Genomic DNA, 22,015 nt, shown 5'->3' with positions numbered 1-22,015 from the left:
TGGTTGAAGAGGGGCTCAGGTCCAACAAGATAATGAGCTATTCGGCAATCAAGGCCACAACTCAGGCCATCCAAAGCGGCACGGGAGGTGCGCTCGGGAAAAAGAGAGAGGAGGTCGCAACAGTTGAAGCAGGTACTTGGTCCAGATCTAGAGGTTCTTCCCCTCGCTACCAACCCATACCCCATCACCCGAATTACCCACACACTCTATACAACCCTCCACAACCCTATTATCTACCACAAGAGCCACATTTCTCCGTCCATCACGCCCAAACTTACACCCAGCCTCCGGTTTGCCCACAATGGCGTGCGCCGTTTCCCCAGAATACATATCCACCTCCGCAAAGCACATATCCACCACTAAGGGCCTACAGGAATCCTTCAGGGCCAGGCTTTCGCGGAAATCAGGCTTTCAGGAATGAAAGGGTGCACAGGCAAAGAACATTCACTCCGCTGGGAGAAACCTATACTACTTTGTTCCACAAATTGAGGCAATTAGGCCTTTTGAGTCCTGTTGAGCCCAAATTGCCAAATCCCCTTCCTAAAAATCTGGACCACTCGGTAAGCTGTGAATATTGTTCGGGGGCTCCCGGGCATGATACTGAGAAGTGTGGGAAATTGAAGACTGTCGTACAAGATCTTATTGACACAAATAGGATCGAGGTTCAGGCACCAGAGGCACCCAACATCAATGAGAACCCGTTGCCGGTGCACCATGAGGCCCACATGATCGAACTAGTGCACGAAGGAGGGAAGCCCAAGAAACCCTCACAAACAGTAATGATGATTCGTTCCAGTCCAAACGAAAAGCCGACCAGTGGAAAGGCAGTGGTACAGTTGGGAAGGATAGATGACAAGCCAGTTGTGGTAATGGGGAAAGGTTCGTCTGTTGTTGCGAAGAAGCCAGAGTCGGTCAAGGTAGTGCTGCAGGGAGTACCAAGCACACCAGTGTTAGTTGTGAAGGCGGACCGCGTAGAACCAGTTGTTATCAGGCCAGTAATGCAGTTGCCGATAACAAGTGAGAAAGTTGTGCCCTAGAGATACAATCAAGTGACTGTGATGCATAAGGGGAAGGAGGTTGTGGAAGAAGTATGCGAGGCCCATGGGTTAACTCGTTCGGGAAGGTGTTCTGCTCCCGTAGAATTGAGAAGGGCCAACCCTATAACCATAAAGAAGCCGGTGACGGAGGAAGAAGCAGAGGAGTTTTTGAATAAGATGAAGGCACAGGACTACTCCATTGTAGAGCAGTTGAGGAAGACCCCGGCCCAGATTTTGTTGCTATCCTTATTGATCCATTCAAGCGATCATTGCCAAGCATTAATGAAGATTCTGAACGAAGCCCATGTTCCGGACAAGCTCTCAGTGAACCATTAGGAGAAAATAGTGCACAAAATCTTCGAGGTAAACCGAGTGACATTGTCTGACGATGATTTGCCAATAGAGGGTACAGAACACAACAAAGCACTCTATTTGACTGCGAAATACAAAGACTCGGTGGTCACTCGAGTACTGATTGATAATAGGTCCAGTGCCAATATCTGTCCATTGGCCACTCTGAACAAACTGAAAGTTGATGATGATAGGATTCACAAGAACAGCGTCTGTGTCCGAGGTTTTTATGGGGGTGGTATTGACACAGTGGGTGGTATCATGCTGGAATTGACAATGGTCCGGTCGATTTCACCATGGAATTTCAAGTGATAGACGTGGCGGTGTCGTATAATCTTCTGTTGGGGCGACCCTGGATCCACGCAGCCAAAGCAGTGCCTTCTACACTTCATCAGATGGTCAAATTTGAATGAGATAGACAAGAGATTGTGGTACACGGGGATGATGGTACAGGCACCGTTAATGATGCCATTGTGCCCTTCATAGAAACCGACGACGACAAGGGCCCATGGATTTATCAGGTTTTTGACGCAATCTCAGTGAACAAAATTCCTGAGGGCGGGGGCCTTCTACTTCCCAGAATATCAGCTGCAACCTTCATGATAGCCTCGGAAATGTTAAACAGCGGGTTTGTACCAGGAAAGGGTTTGGGGGTTGATCTGCAGGGTATTGTCCAGCCAGTTTCCTTTCCCAAGAACCTGGATACTTTTGGGATAGGATTCAAGCCTACCGCAGCGGATGTAAAGCGGGCCCGCAAGTTGAAGAAAAGAGTATGGGTCCTTCCTAAGCTAATCCTGCGCCTATCCAGATCATTTGTCAGAGCAGGTTTCAGAAAGTTGTCGGTCCCGAAAGTTCTCGGACCACTGATCAGGCCAGATGGAGATTTGAATGAGGGATTTGAAAGGTTGTTCGCTGATGTCAACATGATAGAAGCTGGAGAAGGTTCTAGTAAGGCAGACATACAATTTGTGGGGCCTAGGGCCAATGTCAACAATTTGACAGCTACTCCTCTTCCTACCCGGAGGGAGTCTTGGTAGTAGGCTCTGGATTTTTCTTTCTTGTTTTCTGGATTATTCCAGAGTTGTAATCCAGTTTTTTTTGTATTCGGCAAAAGTGTGAAACTCTGTTATCCCGCAGTTTAATAAAGTGAAAGTTTTCTCTCTTTATTTTTGTTTTAATTCTGTTTTCTTCTTTTCTCTTTCTGAACAGTTCTCTTCATACTGGTTCTAATGACATGGCATGCACAACGGATCTTCAACCTAGTCTAAAAGATCAATCTGATTCCGAACTAATTGTACAAGAGGTCGATTATGATGATGAATCGGAATACGATGAGGACGAAGCCTTTGAAGAGATAAACAAAGAATTAAGCCAGTTCGAAGAAAAACCCAAGCCCAACTTAAATGACACAGAAGCCATCAATTTAGGGGATGTAGACGATATCAGGGAAACTAAAATAAGCATCCACATTGAACCAAATATCAGGGAAGAACTAGTCAAAGCACTCATTGAATTCAAAGAAATTTTTGCATGGTCGTACGATGACATGCCGGGATTAAGCACTGATTTAGTGGTTTATAAATTGCCCACTGACCTGGCATGCCCTCCCGTCAAGCAGAAATTGAGGAAGTTCAAGACAGATATGAGTGTGAAGATTAAAGAAGAAGTAACCAAGCAACTGCAAGCAAAGGTTATTCGGGTCACTCGATATCCTGATTGGTTGGCTAATGTAGTGCCAGTGCCGAAGAAAGATGGGAAGATCAGAGTGTGTGTCGATTACCGCAATTTGAACAGGGCAAGCCCAAAGGACAACTTTCCATTACCCAACATCCATATCTTGATCGATAATTATGTCGGACGTGAGATCGGGTCTTTCGTGGATTGCTATGCTGAGTATCATCAGATTCTGATGGATGAAGAAGATGCGGAAAAGACGGCGTTCATTACGCCGTGGGGGACTTATTGCTACCGGGTAATGCCATTTGGTTTGAAGAACGCTGGGGCAACGTACATAAGAGCAATGACTACTGTGTTTCATGACATAATACACAAAGATATTGAGGTATACGTGGACGATGTGATCATAAAATCCAAGCATCAGGAGGACCACGTAGCAGACCTAAGGAAGTTTTTCCAAAGACTTCGAAGGTACGATATTAAGCTCAACCCAGCCAAATGTGTATTTGGTGTTCCATCTGGAAAGCTATTGGGATTCATCGTCAGTCGGCGAGACATTGAGTTAGACCCGTCAAAGATCAAATCCATCCAAGATTTGCCACCGCCAAAGAACAAGACAGAAGTAATGAGTCTGTTGGGAAGGTTGAATTATATCAGCAGGTTTATTGCGCAACTCACGGCAACTTGCGAGCCCATTTTTCGGCTACTGAAGAAAGATGCTATGGTAGAATGGACGACAGAATGTCAGGAGGCATTTGACCAAATCAAAGGATATTTATCAAATCCACCTGTGTTGGTCCCACCTGAGCCGGGAAGACCGTTAATTCTTTATCTAACGGTCCTGGAGAATTCGTTTGGCTGCGTACTGGGGCAACACGACATTATAGGAAGAAAGGAGCAAGCCATCTATTATCTCAGCAAGAAGTTTACAGGCTATGAGGTTAAGTACACTCAACTTGAGAAGACATGTTGCGCCCTAACTTGGGTGGCACAGAAGTTGAAGCATTATCTGTCGTCATATACTACTTATCTCATTTCACGCTTGGACCCACTGAAGTATATTTTCTAGAAGCCTATGCCCACAGGGAGGTTAGTGAAATGGCAAATATTACTCACGGAGTTCGACATCGTCTAGTGACGAGGACGGCCATGAAAGCCCAAGCACTGGCCGATCACTTGGCTGAGAATCCTGTTGATGAAGAATACGAGCCATTGAGGACGTATTTTCCTGATGAAGAAGTGATGCATATAGATGAGTTGGAATTATCTGAGGAACCAAGTTGGAAGCTTTTCTTTGATGGAGCCGCAAATGTGAAAGGAGTTGGAATAAGAGCGGTACTTATTTCTGAAACAGGACATCATTATCCTGTTACGGCACAGCTACGTTTCCATTGTACCAATAACATGGCTGAATATGAGGCATGCATTTTGGGCTTACAGTTAGCTGTAGACATGGATGTCCAGAACGTCTTGGTCTTGGGAGACTCGGACCTCCTGGTGCATCAAATCCAGGGTGAATGGGAAACACGGGATTTGAAGCTCATACCATATCGACAATGTTTGCACGATCTGAGCAAGCGATTTTGATCAATGAAGTTCAGACACATCCCAAGAGTTCACAATGAGGTTGCCGATGCTTTGGCCACTTTAGCATCGATGTTGCACCACCCAAACAAAATTCATGTTGACCCGTTGCATATCCAGGTTCGTGATCAGCATGCTTATTGCAACATGATAGAGGAAGAAATGGATGGCGAGCCATAGTTCTATGATGTCAAAGAATACCTCAGGATGGGGATATACCCGGAGCAGGCCACCGGAGATCAAAAGAGAACCATTCGGCGATTGGCCAATGGATTTTTCCTCAGTGGAGGAGTGTTGTACAAAAGAACCCCAGATTTGGGATTGCTGAGATATATAGATGCTAGTCAAGCCACGACAGTTATGACAGAGGTACATGCTGGAGTTTGTGGGCCACATATGAGCGGATATGTAATGGCGAAGAAGATTCTTCGAGCAGGGTACTATTGGCTCACTATGGAGCGTGATTGTATCAATTTCGTGTGAAAATGCCATCAATGTCAGATACACGGAGATTTGATTCATTCTCCGCCGACAGAATTGCACACAATGTCAGCACCATGGCCATTTGTTGCTTGGGGCATGGATGTCATTGGACCAATTGAGCCAGCAGCATCCAACGGTCATAGGTTCATTCTGGTGACAATCGATTACTTCACTAAGTGGGTTGAAGCTAAAACTTTCAAGTCGGTAACCAAGAAGGCAGTGGTAGATTTTGTTCATTCCCGTATCATCTATAGATTTGGGATCCCAAAAGTGATCATCATGGACAATGGTGCTAATCTTAACAGTGGTTTGATGAAAGAAGTATGTCAGCAGTTTAAGATTACACACCGCAATTCCACCCCATATCGTCCCAAGGCGAATGGAGCAGTTGAGGCAGCCAACAAAAACATAAAGAAGATACTTCGGAAGATGGTAGAAGGTTCGAGACAATGGCATGAAAAGCTACCATTTGCATTATTGGGATATCGCACTATTGTTCGCACCTTAGTAGGTGCAACCCCTTATTCGTTAGTATACAGAACTGAAGCAGTGATACCGGCGGAAGTTGAAATTACATCTCTTCGGATTGTCGCTGAAGCTGGGATTGATGATGATGAATGGGTCAAAGCCCGATTGGAGCAGTTGAGCCTGATTGATGAAAAGAGATTGGCAGCAGTATGTCATGGCCAGTTATATCAGAAGAGGATGGCAAGAGCATACAATAAGAAGGTGCATCCCAGGAAATTTGAAGTAGGACAACAGGTGTTGAAACGAATCCTGCCACATCAGGCCGAAGCAAAAGGCAAGTTCGCCCCGAATTGGCAAGGGTCATTCATTGTAACCAGAGTGTTGTCCAATGGCGCTCTATGTTTAACAGATATCGAAGGGAAATGCGTCGACATAGCTATCAATTCTGACGCAGTTAAGAGATATTATGTATGATTTCTTTTGATTGTAATTGTTGTTTGTTTGTACTTGGCATTTATCGGAGAATGAAATGACGGAGGCAATTCTTTCTTATATCCAAACACTTTGACCTTTGCTTCCCCTTTTGAGCCTTATTTATTCTTTCATACCCCTCTTTTGGAATCAGTAATGAAAACGAAAGAAAAAGAGAAGAGAAAAATAATGATAATAAAGACAAAAGAAAAGTCACAAGAAAAACAAAGGAATTGGGAACTACATTTGACCTGATTCCTCAAAGAAGGATACGTAGGCGCCTCACGGCTCGGTCATAGTGTGCATAGTGTAACATAGTGTAACATAGTGTGCATAGTGTAAAATAGTGTAACAAAAAATAAAAATCCCCAAGCAAGAAAAATTGGGGCAGAAGTTTGTGTTTGTAATTTTGGAAAGAAAGTTTGATTCCAAGAGTTGTACTGTTTTACCCATCAAAATTATTTTGAAATTTTTGATACCCCTTTTCCTTTTAGCCATACACGAAAACCCATATTGATGTCCAAAAAAGACCTCCCGATCAGTATCCAAGAAGTGCCAAGTCATGCAAACGGAAGTCGGGGATAACACCCCGATCCCCAGCAGAGAAGAGGATCATAAACTGGAAATGAATTGATAGCCGAAAAGGATCCCCAGCAGAGAGATTCATATCGGCAACACTCCAATCCCTAGCTGAAAAATAAAATAAAATGAGAGAGTCTTATCGGTGAAAACCTTCACAGGCACCATAAGGCGACAGAAGATGAGAGAAATAAAACGAGAGAGTCTTATTGGTGAAAACCTTCACAGGCACCATAAAACGACGGGAGTTGAGAGAAATGAGAGAGTCTTATTAGTGAAAACCCCTCGAAGGGCACTGTGAGGCGACAAGGCAAGATTGGCGGAAAGGGTTCGCATTTGGCAAAGAGTTGGGTGTTTGTTTATCCCCAGAAAGATGAGGCCGTCCGAAAGACTGATTGATACGAATAGACTGGGTTGATTAATTCGGAATGCATGACATGATTGTTGGGATCGGTTATATCATTCAGATAAGTTCTTTTCTTTCTTTTTCCCCAGCATTTGTTCAGAAAGACTTCTTCTTTTTCTATTTTTTGAAATCATCACTTTTTCATTTCTTGGTTTAAAGACTTTACCTCCCCAGCAGTTTGTTTTTGAAAAGGATTTTCAGAGCTTACTACCAGTTGCCAAAATGGTGCAAAACAAAATGCGAATAAGACAGGCCAAAGATAAGGCGACAAAGCGAAAAAAAGTTGGTCGCAAGACCAAATGATGAATGGGTCTAGATCCCAAGAGGACCAAATTCCTAGGGGAAGTTGGAGTAAACCGGAAAAGCAACAGTTAAAAGGTTATGAGGATCCCCAGTAGATTTGCGAGATACAGGAACAACTCCGACAGATTCTCGACCAAGTTCCGCAATGGTCGGACAACACAGAGCGGGGAAAGAAGAGAAAAGAAAAACCATCCCCAGCAGGAATATCATCCCCAGCAAATAATATCATCCCCAACAAGTTTTGTAGCAAAGCAGGGAAAGGAAAAAGGGAAAAACCATCCCCAGCAGAAGTGGCACAACCACTCACCACATTTTAAACTAACAAACTTTTCTTTGATTTGAAGCAGGGAAAGGAAATATTATTGACAGTAGGAAGACATGACCACAAAGGAGATTATCAAACTGAGGCAGAAAATTTTCTCTCATTGCGAAAATTTTCTTGAAATCAGATACCCACTTGGGGGAGAGGGAAGATAACACAAGTTTTGAAGGAAGTAAAATCCTCAGCAGTATACGAGAAAAGGCAATACAAGTTTTAAAGAAAGCAATCTTGGAAGAAGCAAGATAACCCAAAGTTTTAAAGGTAGTGGCCTTTGAATCAGTATCATCCCCACCATTGTTAAAAGGAGAAAAGTAACTAGTCTTAAAGAAGGAAGATAATTCTCCAGCGGTGTTATTCCCAGCAGGTTTCAGGGAAGTGAAAGCACCAGCTTTAAAGGAAGTAGTCTTTGAAGAAGGAAAATAACATATTTGTGAATAAAATATCGGTGTTATCCCCAGCAGTTTTTAGAGGAATAAAACACCAGTTTTGAGGGAAGCAGTTTTGAAAGAAGATGATTCAAGTTAAAGGAGTCAGGAGCCCGCCTGGAAAACGGAGGTTGTTACAATTTCAAGTCGAAGTCAGGAGCCCGCCTGAAAAATGGAGGTATTATATTATTGAGTTTTTGAAGTCAGGAGCCCACCTGGAGAATGGAGGTGTTACATTTTAAGAAGTTGTCGAGGTCAGGAGCCCGCCTAGAGAATGGAGCTATTGTATATTTAAGAAGTTGTTGAAGTCAAGAGCCCGCCTGGAGAATGGAGGTGTTACATTTTAAGAAGTTGTCGAGGTCAGGAGCCCGCCTGGAGAATGGAGGTGTTGTATTTTTTAGAAGTTGTCGAGGTCAAGAAACCGCCTGGAGAATGAAGGTGTTACATTTTTAGAAGTTGTTGAGGTCAGGAGCCCGCTTGGAGAATGGAGGCTGATTTATTTTCAAAGTTGTTGATAGAGTCAGGAGCCCGCCTGGAGAATGGAGGATGATTTATTTTCAAGAAGTTGTTGAGGTCAGGAGCCTGCCTGGACAATGGAGGCTGATTTATTTTTAAGTTGTTGTTGGAGTCAGGAGCCCGCCTAGAGAATGGAGGCTGAATTATTTTTAAGTTGTTGTTGGAGTTAGGAGCCCTCCTAGAGAATGGAGGCTGAATTATTTTTAAGTTGTTGTTGGAGTCAGGAGCCCGTTTAGAGAATGGAGGCTGATTTATTTTCAAAGTTGCTGATGAAGTCAGAAACCCGCCTGGAGAATGGAGGCTGAATTACTTTCAAAGTTGTTGATGAAGTCAGGAGCCCTCTTGTAGAATGGAGGTTGTTAAATTTTAAGTTGAAGGGGTCAGGAGCCCGCCTATTAGAACGGAGGTTGTTATATTTGAAGTTGATGAAGTCAGGAGCCCGCCTGCAGAATAGAGGAATGCACGTCAAGATCAAGTCAGAAGTCAGTAATGTGGAGGGTCACAACAAAAATACCCCCGGCACGAATCCCGTTTCAGAAATCAGAAAGAAGACTACAAGAGCAAGTCGAAGATAGATAAGATTCTGTAATCATTAGTTTAGTCTAGCTTTTGTTTTCTTTCTAGCAATGGTGTAATAAGGAGGTCGAAAAGCAGTGGTAACGGCATACAACAGCAGTAACAGCAACATGGCAGTCCCATGGTAGTCCCAGCTACCAAAACTTCCCGAATTACATTGACTTGATTCCCTTTTAGCCAGGGATATGTAGGAAACCTTTGAAGCAGAGGTTCGGTCAAATCTTTTCAAAAATGTTTCACACGGAGTATTCCAACGAGCAAAAATCGCTCGTATCCGCTCACTTTATCTTTGCACAAAAACCTTTTGTGTTTTCGGACAAAGAGGGGAAGCTGTAAGCACGTGATTTTTGCCCTATGAGAACTACTCCCAAAAATTCAAAATAAAATGGTTTGGTGTTGTTGGTGATTTATTTTGTATTTTTGTCTGTGCAAGTTTATTTCTTCTTTAATTAAGAAAAATACAAAAAATATGTGTTGCATGTGCTTAGGATTTAATTTTAAAGTTTAGGAATTAACAAGTTTGTTTTACAAAATGGGAAAATCACAAAAAAAAAATGTACTTTGCATCTTTTGCATTTAATGTCCGAATTGTGTGATTTTTATCGTTATTGATGTTTAATTTCGTGTGATAGTTATTATTAAGTGTCAATATTTTTAGTTAATTGCCAATTTTACAATTCAATTAGGATTTTTAGTTTTATTGTTGAAAAGAAAAAATTAAGAAAAATAATAATAAGAAGAAGAGTTAAATTCAGTTGGGCCAATTTGGCCAAGCCCAAATCCTTACAGCCAAACCAGGCCAAAAACCAGCCCATACCCGCCCCAAATCCAGTCCACATGCGACTAATCTGAACAACGTCGTTTTTGTCACTCTCAATCTGGGTCGTTGATCTCATTTGATCAACGGTCCAGATCAACTCCTCCGTCACCCGACCCGTTCCCATCCAAGACCGATCCGGTCTCAAGGGTAAACGAAGCGACGCCGTTCCACTTAAATGAGCAATCCAGGCCGTTGATCTCATCAGATCGAACGGCTTGGATCCAATCCCCATGTACGTATATAAGTCCTCCAAACGAATCCTGAACCCCAAACCAAGCCCCCCCCCCCTCTCATTCTCTCCCAAACCTCGTCTCTTTCAGACACGAGGAACCCTAATAGTCGCCACCCCATCCCTTCACCGTAAACCCGGCGGCGACGGCTCCAATGGCCATGAAAATAACACCCCTGAACCTCCTAACTACCCTCAACACGATTCCATACTCCATTAACCTCGAATCATACTCCATCTTCTCGAATCTTCGATCGAAGACCCCGTCCCAAACCCTAGCTTGTCCACTTAACCCCAAAATCACACCCAATAATCCCCTTGACCTCTTCGTCGCTAATCCCTAACCAGATTGGTTCGAATCCGAGTAAAACCTCATCGAATGGTGGATCTAGGGCTCGACAGTTCGAGATTATTTCGAAGCTGTCAGGGTCGAACGGTTTCTGGTTAGTATTATAAGTCTATTTCTGATGAAATAGACGTATAATACTAACTGGAACTCAAGTTCGAAAGGGCATATGGTTGAAATCCGAGAAAAGAACAGTGAGTTCTACTTAACTTCTTCTTTTTCTTTTTTCTATGTGTTGGTTTGTCTGTGTGATTAGTCGCTTCTTTAGGGTTTTCAGTTTAAGTTAATCCAGTATATATATTCTGTTTCTTTTTCTGATTCTGGTTAGATTAAATATTCCAATGTTGTTTGAGTAGTTCAATCAATTCTTTGTTTACCTAAATTAGGTTCATTGTAATTCGTCTTTTGTCCGTTATTTTCCCTCTTCTCCGTCAGTTTATGTTCTGTCGATTAATAACATAGGTTATAAATAGTTTCGTCGATTAGTTCGTTCTTGTTTGTAGACCAGTAAATCCATCAAATGGTTTAATGTCGTGTTATGTATGCTGATCTGTAGACACTTAGCTTCAGGGCATTGTCAATATGCTGACATTGGTCCTGCATTCTTGTATAGGTTTGACTTAGAATCCCTGCATTTATGATTGATTTTGATCCAGTTTTAATTTCAGTTTTAATGATTTTGTTGAGTTCTGTGCTGTGATTTAAATTCAGTTCATTTTGTTTCAATTGGAATTCAACTTTAGTCATTTAGTTGTCAGTAAGTTGGTTATAGCTGTTAATCAGAATTAGTTTTAGATAATTGTTAGTTTGAACAAGATTTTAGAGTTAAAGGTTTTAATGCAGATGAACGGATTGTATCGGGGCAGTAATATTAAGGGGTTTCAGGGGTGATTTGTGAATGGAACAGTTAGGATAATATTTTAATGTTAGTGTTTTGTTAGTGGGATATTAGTGTCTTTAAATTAATGCGGTAATGGGGAACAAGAAGGAATGGGAGGGGCTGAAAATAAGGAAAAAGCTTTCCTTAGTGGGTTTAAAGTGGAAAAATTCAGATTTTAGTGGGGAAGGGGGTCGGGCAGTAAGTTGGAAAGGGAGGGCAGGTCTGTATAAGAGGGAAGAATTAGGACTGAAGGATTAATTTGAATTTTGGAGAGCTTGGGAGTTGAAAAGAATAGCTATTGTTTTCATTGCCTCACGTAGGATCTGAAATAGCTAGAACATTTCTACTTTATACTTCTGCTCTATACTTGGGGAGGTTTATAGCTGTTGATTATTTATTGTTGCACTGCTGTTGCAATTTCTGTTTGTTACTACTGCTGCTGCTGACCCTCTTCTTCCTCTTCTTGTATTGTCAATACCAGGTACACTATTGCATACTTCAAATGATTGTAGGCCGAAAAATGTGCAGAAATAATGCTATATGAAGAAGCGAAGCTTGTTTTTTATTTAACTTTTTTTTGAGTTGTGTGGTTAAATTCTATTGAAGACATAGATCCCTGTTAGTCTAGAATAGTTGGACTGAAATTAAGTTGTATGAGTTTCTCCTGTTGTTAAAAAAACATGGTTCATACTACTACATGTGGGCATCTGTGAAGTTAGGAACAAGCTTAATGGACTGTTAAAACCAATCGGAAGCTATAATTGTTAGATTAAGTTCTATTAGTTCTGAGTATTTAGCTTGCACACCATTTGATAATTCAGATATCACTGCAACAATTGAAAAGAAGAGAAGATTGTAAATGTGACTAGCATTGTTAGATAGCACCAGTCGTAGGCGTCAATTATGATTTTAGCATTTCTGATTGTGTTGTTCTGCTGTTAAGTAATCACAGATTTCTCAAAACAATTGGTAATGGCTCACTAGTTTTGAAGCAGGAACATGTAATTCAAATTAAGGGTACTGGTTGCCCGGATTGACGTTAATAAAGGTAATGTTAAACCCAATTGGACTTGATGCATGATATAAGCCACTTCATATATGTAAATAACGAACAGTGGAATGAGTAGGAGTAATATTTGTGTTTTATTCATGTAACTGATGTTTTGACTTGGGGCCTTGCCCCTCAGCCGTTGTTTAATTGGGCTCACATTTTGGCCCAAGCTGGCGTTTGTACTGATTCCTTACACGGACTGTAGAAAGGCCCAAACCGTTGAATGATTTGAACTCATGCGCCCATGAACCCCAGTTATAACAAATCTTATTGTACCGGACTTTGTGAATTAAGTTGATTGAGTAGGATTTCAAATTCTTTTAAAAGGTAAATAAGAATAGAAAAAATGTAGTCACTTTAGGATTGTCCTTTCAAAATAATGAATGAGACGAGCCTCGACAAACAAGAATACACAAACTGCGGGGCCCTCAACGGACAGTTATTTCAAATGCTTAGATTTCGAGACAGGCCGCATAGCAAACTTTACGGCTTTTCTCAAAATAACAACGCGTTAGTATTTTTAGATGCGTATTTAATAATGTTATCTTCCTAAAATTCGGGTGCACATTTATGTGACCCAAACCCAAATCTCAACGAAGTTGGAACATATCGAAAATTGCGGGTACATTTATGTGGCGCAATTCGAGATGCATTCTCACAACGTTGCAATTCTTTGAATAAATAATAACAAAAGTTGTAAACAGTTAAAATTTGCACATAGGTTCATAGTTGTATAAAATCAGATAATCAAGCCGAATATGATAGTTGAGCAACCGTGCTAGAACCACGGAACTCGGGAATGCCTAACACCTTCTCCCGGGTTAACATAATTCCTTATCCGGATTTCTGGTGCGCAGACTGTTAAACAGAGTCATTCTTTTCCTCGATTCGGGATTCACCGGTGACTTGGGACACCACAAATCTCCCATGTGGCGACTCTGAATCTTTAAATAAAATCTCGTTTCGATTGTCCTTTAATTGGAAAAACTCCCTTTACGTCCCTTTGCGGGGTGTAGCTGAAAAAGGAGGTGTGACAGTACTCCATAGTAAGCGGCAATTTAACATGACACTGTGGAGGTGAGCTATACCTCAAAGAGTTATTCTCCAGCACAACCTCACTCCCCCCCCCAATTTAGTGAAACCCTTATTTTTGGCACTTCAGACATTGTAAAAAAATAATTGATAAGAAGAAGAGAGAAGTATGAACGTAAGTTTGAAGTAAAGTATTGAATGGATTTTCATAAAATTGAAACGCCTTTAAATAAGGCAAGTTCGAGCTTGGGGTGTAGAATTTTTCTATGTAAAACGCAGTACAATACTACGCTTTATGTATTTAAATTATTGTTGTGTCAGTTAATTGGTGGGGCCAAAAATCAGAGTAAAACGCAGTATAATAGTACGTTTCAGTGTAAAACGCAGTATTATACTGCGTTTTACAAAAAAACAAATGTTGTGTACTGCGTTTCAGTAAAACGCAGTATAGTACTGCGAATTAGTTAAAAAAAATAATTTTTAAGTAAAACACAGTACTATACTACGTTTTACTTTAACGGAAAGTTAGCCGTTAAAGTAAAACGGAGTATAGTACTGCGTTTTACCTAGTTATGTGACTTTTTTTGTAGCATTAGAAACGTGTTTTTTGTCCAAAAAAGCATCAAAAAAGTTTCGAACTTGTGCGGAGATATGCCAAAAAAAGAACTAAGAAAATGAAGAGAACAAAAATTTGCTTTGACAGTATATTTGTCAGAGTTAAGGTCGGCGCACGCTCTATCCTTCCTATATTTCACTTATAAAATTTATTATTATTATTATTATTATTATTATTATTATTATTATTATTATTAGGGGGTCTTTGCACGTCCTTTCGCGCAAGGCCAATGCTTTGGCGAACATACAAAAAAAAATCAAACTCGATAACTCCCAAATACCCTTTTTATTGAAATTTAATAGAGCGCAAAGTATACTACATATGTTAAATTTCCTAAAAATTTGCTAAATATATTAAATTCATAATTCTAAAGAGATAATCATATAAAGAATTTAGTGATAAAACTTAAAGCTCGAGCCCGTCAAGTTAAAATTGTAATGTGACAAGACTACAGGTTGGTCTTGGCTTGTCTTAACATTAAATTGTGGAGGCTCCACAAGGTTAATTGGTCGCATAACAGCCGTACCATGTTGTCGCAACAGACCTGCTAAGTGACGGTGGTGATTGATTATTTGATTTTATTTGTTGCCCAAATTTTGGGAAATAATTTTCTGTTGTCACTCACCTGCATAACCGTTCTTATTTTCCCCTGAAAGTAAATCTTTATATTGTTAGAAGAATTTATGAATAGAAATAATTACTTTTTTGGTTTTTATATATAGTACACTACTTAATTAATTGATGGATATTGGCTGGCATTACGTAGATATTAGTAACAACAATAACAACAATCCAGTATAATCCCACTTAGTGGGGTCTGGGGAGGGTTGTGTGTACGCAGACCTTACCCCTACCCTGGAATAGAGACTTAGAGAGGCTGTTTCCAAATAGACTCCCGGCATCTTTCCCCCCAAGAACTTCCCACCTTACTCTTGGGGAGACTCGAACTCACAACATCTTAGTTGGAAGTGGAGGTTGCTTACCAATTGAATTGCATGTCCATTCTTGGCTCATTCCAAACTTTGTGCTTAGGTCACTCCGTCACATTTATTCTGTTATTTTTCATTTTCTTGTTATCAAGGTTTTTTTTTTTTTTTTTTTTTACATTATTAGTTATTAGTAAGAGAAAAAGAAAGGTTTAATGTGGAAAAATGGCTCTTTGGTCATAGAAAAATAGAACTTGCAATAGCATGATTCAAATTGTAATCTCTTCTCATGTATATATGGAATTGAATGTTACTAAAAGGTAAGTTTTATAGAGCAGTGGTTAGGCCTGCCATGTTGTATGGAACTGAATGTTGGCCGGTAAAGAACTCACACATCCAGAAGATGAAAGTAGCAGAGATGAGGATGTTGAGGTGGATGTGCGGGCATACAAGGATGGATAAGATTAGGAATGAAGATATTCGAGAGAAGGTGAGTGTGGCCCCCATGGAGGACAAGATGCGGGAAATAAGACTCAGATGGTTCGGGCACATTCAGAGGAGGAGCACTGATGCACCGGTGAGGAGGTGTGAGCGACTGGCTGTAGTGGGCACGCGGAGAGGTAAAGGAAGACCTAAGAAGTATTGGGGAGAGATGATCAGACAGGACATGGCGCGACTTAGGATTACTGAGGACATGGCCCTTGATAGAGAATTATGGAGGTCGAGCATTAAGGTTGTAGGTTAGGGGAGTGTGTGAATATTTCTACAGCACAATAGAGGGAGACTATCCAGTTAGGAGTTAGACTAGGAATGTCATTGGTCGTCTATTGATGCAGGGCTTTATCTTCTAGTTGTACTATACCAGCCATCTATTTCGTATTTCGTATTTCGTATCCTGTATTTCATATTTCATATCTCTTATATATTGTTGTTATTTTTATTACGCATTTTTATGGTACTAATATATCATCTCCTATTGCTTTTTTGAGTCGAGTGTCTCCTGGAAACAGCCTCTCTACCCTTCGGGGTAGGGGTAAGGTCTGCGTACATATTACCCTCCCCAGACCCTACTTGTGGGATTATACTGGGACGTTGTTGTTGTTGTTGTTGTTGTTGTTGTTGTCATGTATATATGAACGTGTTATTTTTTTTGCTTATTTTATTTTAATTTATAAGATACTCTTCGATCTATTTGAAATGTGTCAAAATATTTTACATCATTTTATAAGTAATTATTATTGTATACAGGTTTCGCAAGTTTCATGAATTCGAATTGATTTACAAATTTAATAAACAATAAGCTAAGGTTTGCAAGACATCGTTTGGCAGAATGTATTAGGAAAAATAATGCATATATTAATTTTATATTATTAATTCCTTGTTTGTAGGTTTTTTTCAACCTATGTATAACTAATATGTATGTTATTTATTCATCATATTTAGTACTATTCTTATATATCGCAAACCATACCATTAATAATACCATAATTTTTAATACATGAATAAGTATGTATAAAGACATAAATTCCTTTTCAAAATCTTCCTGTCACGATCCGAAATTTTCACTGTCGGGACCGTGATGACGCCTAACATTTGACTTGCTAGGTAAGCCAACGATAGAATAACATATCCATTTTCAACAATTCAAATTAAATAATGAGAAAGAACTGAAATAACTGTAATAATCCAAAGTAAAGCTTAGAAGCTTAACAACTAAAATATCTGGTACAATCCTGGACCCGAGGTCACAAATGCACAAGCTATTAGAATGGTACAAATAAAGGTCTGAATATAAATAAACTATCTAAAGGAAAGCACACGTCTAAAGAAAAGGAAAGGGGACTCTATGAGCTGCGGACACTGAGCAGTTGTACCTTAAGTCTTCACAAAGCTGGCCAATCCGAGCACGTTAATAACCACCGTTAGGACCGACTCCAAAATCTGCACAAGAAGTGCAAAGTGTCGTATGAGTACAACCGTCCCCATGTACTCTGTAAGTATTGAACCTAACATCGATGAAATAGTGGCAAGACTAAGGCATGTCACTTACACTATAACCTGTACACAGTATATAATAAAGACATAAGAAGAAAATACAGAATAAAATAAGACAGTTAACTGAAGAAAAATAGCTAAATCCTCAAAGGAAACTAGTGACGATCAGAATTACCAATATTTAGAGTTTCGTATGAAAATCCTAAAAAACAAACACAACTCAAGTAAATAACAACACAATTCTCCCTTATTCCACCGTAATAATATCAACAATCATAAATAAATATTTTTTGCGGCGCACAACCGATCCCGCCATATTACAAAATCAATATCACAATTTACCCTTATTTCACGCATTAATCTACCTTTATTTCACATGTTGCGGCGTGCAATCCGATCCCATCATATCAGTATCAAATATTCAATGAGTGCAATCAAATCAATAACTCAAATCACAAGAACCTCTACGATTGACGAATATGAGGCTGAATCAGATACCAAATTAAGAATTCACATATGTAACGTTAAACGGAAAGACAAGTCCGCTAAATAACAATTAAAAGGTGCAAGTAAGTCAACTAAGTCAATAACAGCGAGTCGTGAAAGCATGAAAAGATCTATAATTTTTAACAGGAGAAACAATGCTTAACAAATAGCAAATAAAGCATGGAAGACATTTAGAGCACATCACAGTTAAGGCAGGGAAGAAAATAATTAAGGAAAAGCAAAAAATTAGGGAAACAAGTAATTCGGCGGCGTATAAGCACTCGTTACCTCGTATATACGCCACAATACATGAAATTCTCATAGCACATAGTCCGAGGGTTCCTAATTCCCTCAAATCAAGGTTAAAACTCAACACTTACCTCACTCCGCAGTCAACTCAGAGCTCTACCGAGGCCTTTCCTCATAATCCATCTCCAAACCATTCGTATATAACCACAATTGACTCAATAATATCAAATATTGCTAAATGAATCAATTATAATGCATAAATTTAGGATTTCCACACTTTTCCCCAAAAAGTCAAAAATCGACCTCGTGTCTGCTTGGTCAAAACCCGAAGTTCGGACCAACATCCATTTACCATTCACCCCGAGCCTGATTATGTAATTAGTTTAGGAATCCAACCTCAAAATTGAGGTCTAAATCCCTAGTTTGCAAAAAAAAAAAAAAAAAAAAAACTCAATTCTTCCTAAATCCCTAGTTTTCTACCATGGAAGAACAAAGTTCAGGGCTAGAATTTAATGGGTGATGTTAGAAATGGAAGAAAATGAGTTAAAGTATACTAACGTATGAATTGGTATTGAAATTTCTCCCCCAAATCATCTATAGGCCGAGTTCTAATAGAAATGTTGTGAAAATGGGATAAATACCGATTTTAGAATGTTTAAATGACTGGGCGTCAGGCGTTCTTCGCGTTCGTGAAGGGCCTACTGCGTTCGCGAAAGGCATCGACCCAAAAGCTCTATGAGTTCGCGAAGGTTGTTCCCCCCAAGCCTCCACGTTCGCGAGCCAATGCTCGCATTCTCGTAGAGTACAGATGTCCCCCACCCCCAAGGTCCATAAAGTTATACGTTCGCGATACACTGTCCGCGTTCGCGAAGGGCAGCCCCCTCCACTTCGAGTTCGCGTAAAAGGGTAAAATCTCCCATTCCCAGTTCCCTCTTCACGATTGCGGTAGTGGCTTCGCGATCGCGAAGTACATTACACCAGAAACCAGCATAAGTGAAAAACGAGTAAATTTTCTAAGTTCAAACCATCCGTAGCATATCCCAAACTCGCCCGAGCCCTCGGGGCTCCAAACCAAATATGCATACAAGTCCAAAATTCTCATACGAACTCGCTCGCGTGATCAAAACACCAAAATAATGCCTAAAACTACGAATCGGACACCAAATCAAATGAATTTTTCAAGAAAACTTTAGAACCTCTATTTTAACAACCAGACGTCTTAATCACGTCAAACCAACTCTGTTTCTCACCAAATTTGACAGACATGTCATAAATACAGCAATGGACCTATATTGAGTTCCGGAACCAAGATACGGACCCGGTATCAACAAACTCAAACATTGGTCAAATCACGATACGAACCCATTGAGATCGTCAAAATATGATTTCGGGTCTGTTTGCTCAAAACGTTGACCAAAGTCAACCCAAATAGATTTTTAAGACATAATTTCATATTTTATCGATTTTTATTGCAAAAAGACTTCCGGAAAGAGACACAGACTATGCACGTAAATCGAGAAAAGCTAAAATGAGGTATTTGAGGGTTCGAAACACAGAATTAAAGTTTAAAACTCTAGATGACCTATCGAATCATCGCACTTCCATTGCAAAGGAAGTATATAAAGCTAAAGAATGTGGATGATACTTTTACAAACAAATAATTTTTTTAAAAAAAGTTATTCAATGCATTGTTATTTTTAATATACCAAACCATTTTATCAATAAGAAATAATTTAAGTATTACTATTCTGAGCATTATTAATATACCATATTTGGTACTATTTTTATACACGCTACCAAACGACCCGTAAGAATAAGGCATATCTATTTTTTTGTCCCATTTCTTTTAATTGATTTATTTGTGAAAAAGTTACCATAAACGGTGAATCACTGTACCTAGTACTTGTGGGGAAATACACAGTAATTAGAAGGTTAAAGAAAGAAAAAGGTGATGAGGAGCGTCCGGGGTAAACTTTTCTTCTGTACAGAGAATGAAGGTAAAGTTAGATCCATCAGCTGACATAATAATAGTACTACAACTGAATACAATGGCCATCTTTGCAAACACAACACTCTGCAATTCTGTAATTAATTGATCTGGCCAGAACAGGACTCTCTACCTATGAGGCTACGCCACAGTTCCCCAAAAGAATAATTGAATTTATTTATAATGGTCAACACATTTAAATGTTAGGAACAGGCTCAAGTTTACCTATACTACTTGAAATTACTTGGTATTGTCATCCGCTATACTTTTGGTTAATTTATATTCTTTTTTTAATAGAAATTTTTCGGGAAATCTGCAATCGTTATTCTTCGGTTGTGCACCGGATAACTTGCTCACTATGTAATTGATTAGAAATCACACAGAAGATATAAATAACATTAGACAAGTTCAGTCCGACGAGCTCTAACTTAGAAAGATGCTTATTAGGGAAATCTATCTTAGGTTTCCGAGAATAAAAATCCAAAATTGACCCTTATTATTTGAGTATTGATTTAAATTTACCTTTGGTTGGAGCAGAGTAGTTACAAACTTCATGAACATTACTAGTTACAGAAATTTAAGAATTGGCAAAAATCACACGGATTTTTTTCTACATACTTTTACTTTTTCCCTTTTTTATCCTTAAAAATTACTTATTTTTTATAACCAAATCTTGAAACATGGTCTCTAGCTAGATTACGTTTGGACACCTGAATATTTAAGCAATTAAGCTTGGTAGCAATAGTCATTAAAACCTTCCAAACAAGGTTTAATATCAACAAGTGACTACGTAGATAAAAATAGTCCAAATTTGGAAAATCCAAAAGTAATCAAAAAATAATTATTGATGGGTTTGTAATTCCTTTTTGCATATTTCCTGGATGTCACGCATCCACAATAAGGAGCTACTCATTTTTCATCATTTCTCATTACTGCTGTTTTTTGTGGTGTGGTCCAATTGTTATAATTAGGTCTAGATCAATCATACAAATGAGAACATTGAAGTATCATTGTCATGACAAAATTTTCAAGATTTGTCAAAATGCACTAAGGTATTTTGCGTTCACTTAATGTTCAACGAAGAACCGTGTTTTAAGGGTATAATGTAGACGGCATATCCTAACACAAGTATTAGTAACTGTTTTCATCGCTCAAAACCATGATCTATAAGTCATACTAGAACACTTTTATCTTTGCTCCCAGACAACTGTACCAGTGACCTATATTGTCTGTAAATTTTGTATTGCAGACAACATTTATTATTAGGTCAAGACTCCCTCCAAGGTTTGCCAATCACTTATGGTAGGAGAAAGTGAAAAAAAATATAGGAGAATCACTTTTATTAATTCAAATAATTAGTGAAAAATTATCAGGTCGAGCTTGTTTCTTTGTTTTTCAGTAAACATAATTAAACAAATACTCTATATAGTTTATGGCCTAATTTTTGGGAACTAGTATAAATATTGGAGAAATAAATAAATGCTTAAAAAGAAGCACCACATCTACATCCTCACTTTTTCCCATAGAAAAATCAATTTGCACTCATGTGGGAGTGGCTTTTATGTAGTGTATCCAATGCAGATGTTTGGCTATTTTTATGCCTTAACTTTCATTTTTCTCAAGTGGTTGAAAATGACCCTTTTAATTGCTTGAAAACGACAGATATGTCCTCTTTATTACACCCTAGATTTCCTGAAATCTAATTTACACCCCCTAATATGGTACTAAATTTCCCCTTTTCACCCTTTTTTTAAATTTCTTTAAGAACATTATTTCTATTTATGAGATCCCACTAATAATAGAAAATAAAAACTACTGGGTATAAAATTTTCTGTTAATCTAAAAATTTCCCTTATAGTGTTAACCTAGTAACGGCATTGCTTATGGAAAAGAAAATTAAGATGAGAAAAGCAATGTTAAACTATCAAGAATATGATTGACGATCAATAAAACAACCACTATTGTACAGGTCTTTCTAAATAACATTTCTATCTAATAATCATTTATTATAAAAGTTAATTTTTTTCTTGACCTTGATTTTTATATTATATTATAATATATGTCCTATATAACAATACTTCACTATAACATTTAAAAAATATCGAAACAAACACGATTGCTATTGAGAAATTTAACTGTAATATTATTTTGTATTGACAATAAAAAGCAAGTGGACATATTGAGATCATAAAAATTTAAG

Source organism: Nicotiana tabacum, chromosome 12 (genome assembly GCF_000715075.1).
Source record: "Nicotiana tabacum cultivar K326 chromosome 12, ASM71507v2, whole genome shotgun sequence".
Classification (NCBI taxonomy): domain Eukaryota; kingdom Viridiplantae; phylum Streptophyta; class Magnoliopsida; order Solanales; family Solanaceae; genus Nicotiana; species Nicotiana tabacum.
This window is presented reverse-complemented; position numbering follows the sequence as displayed.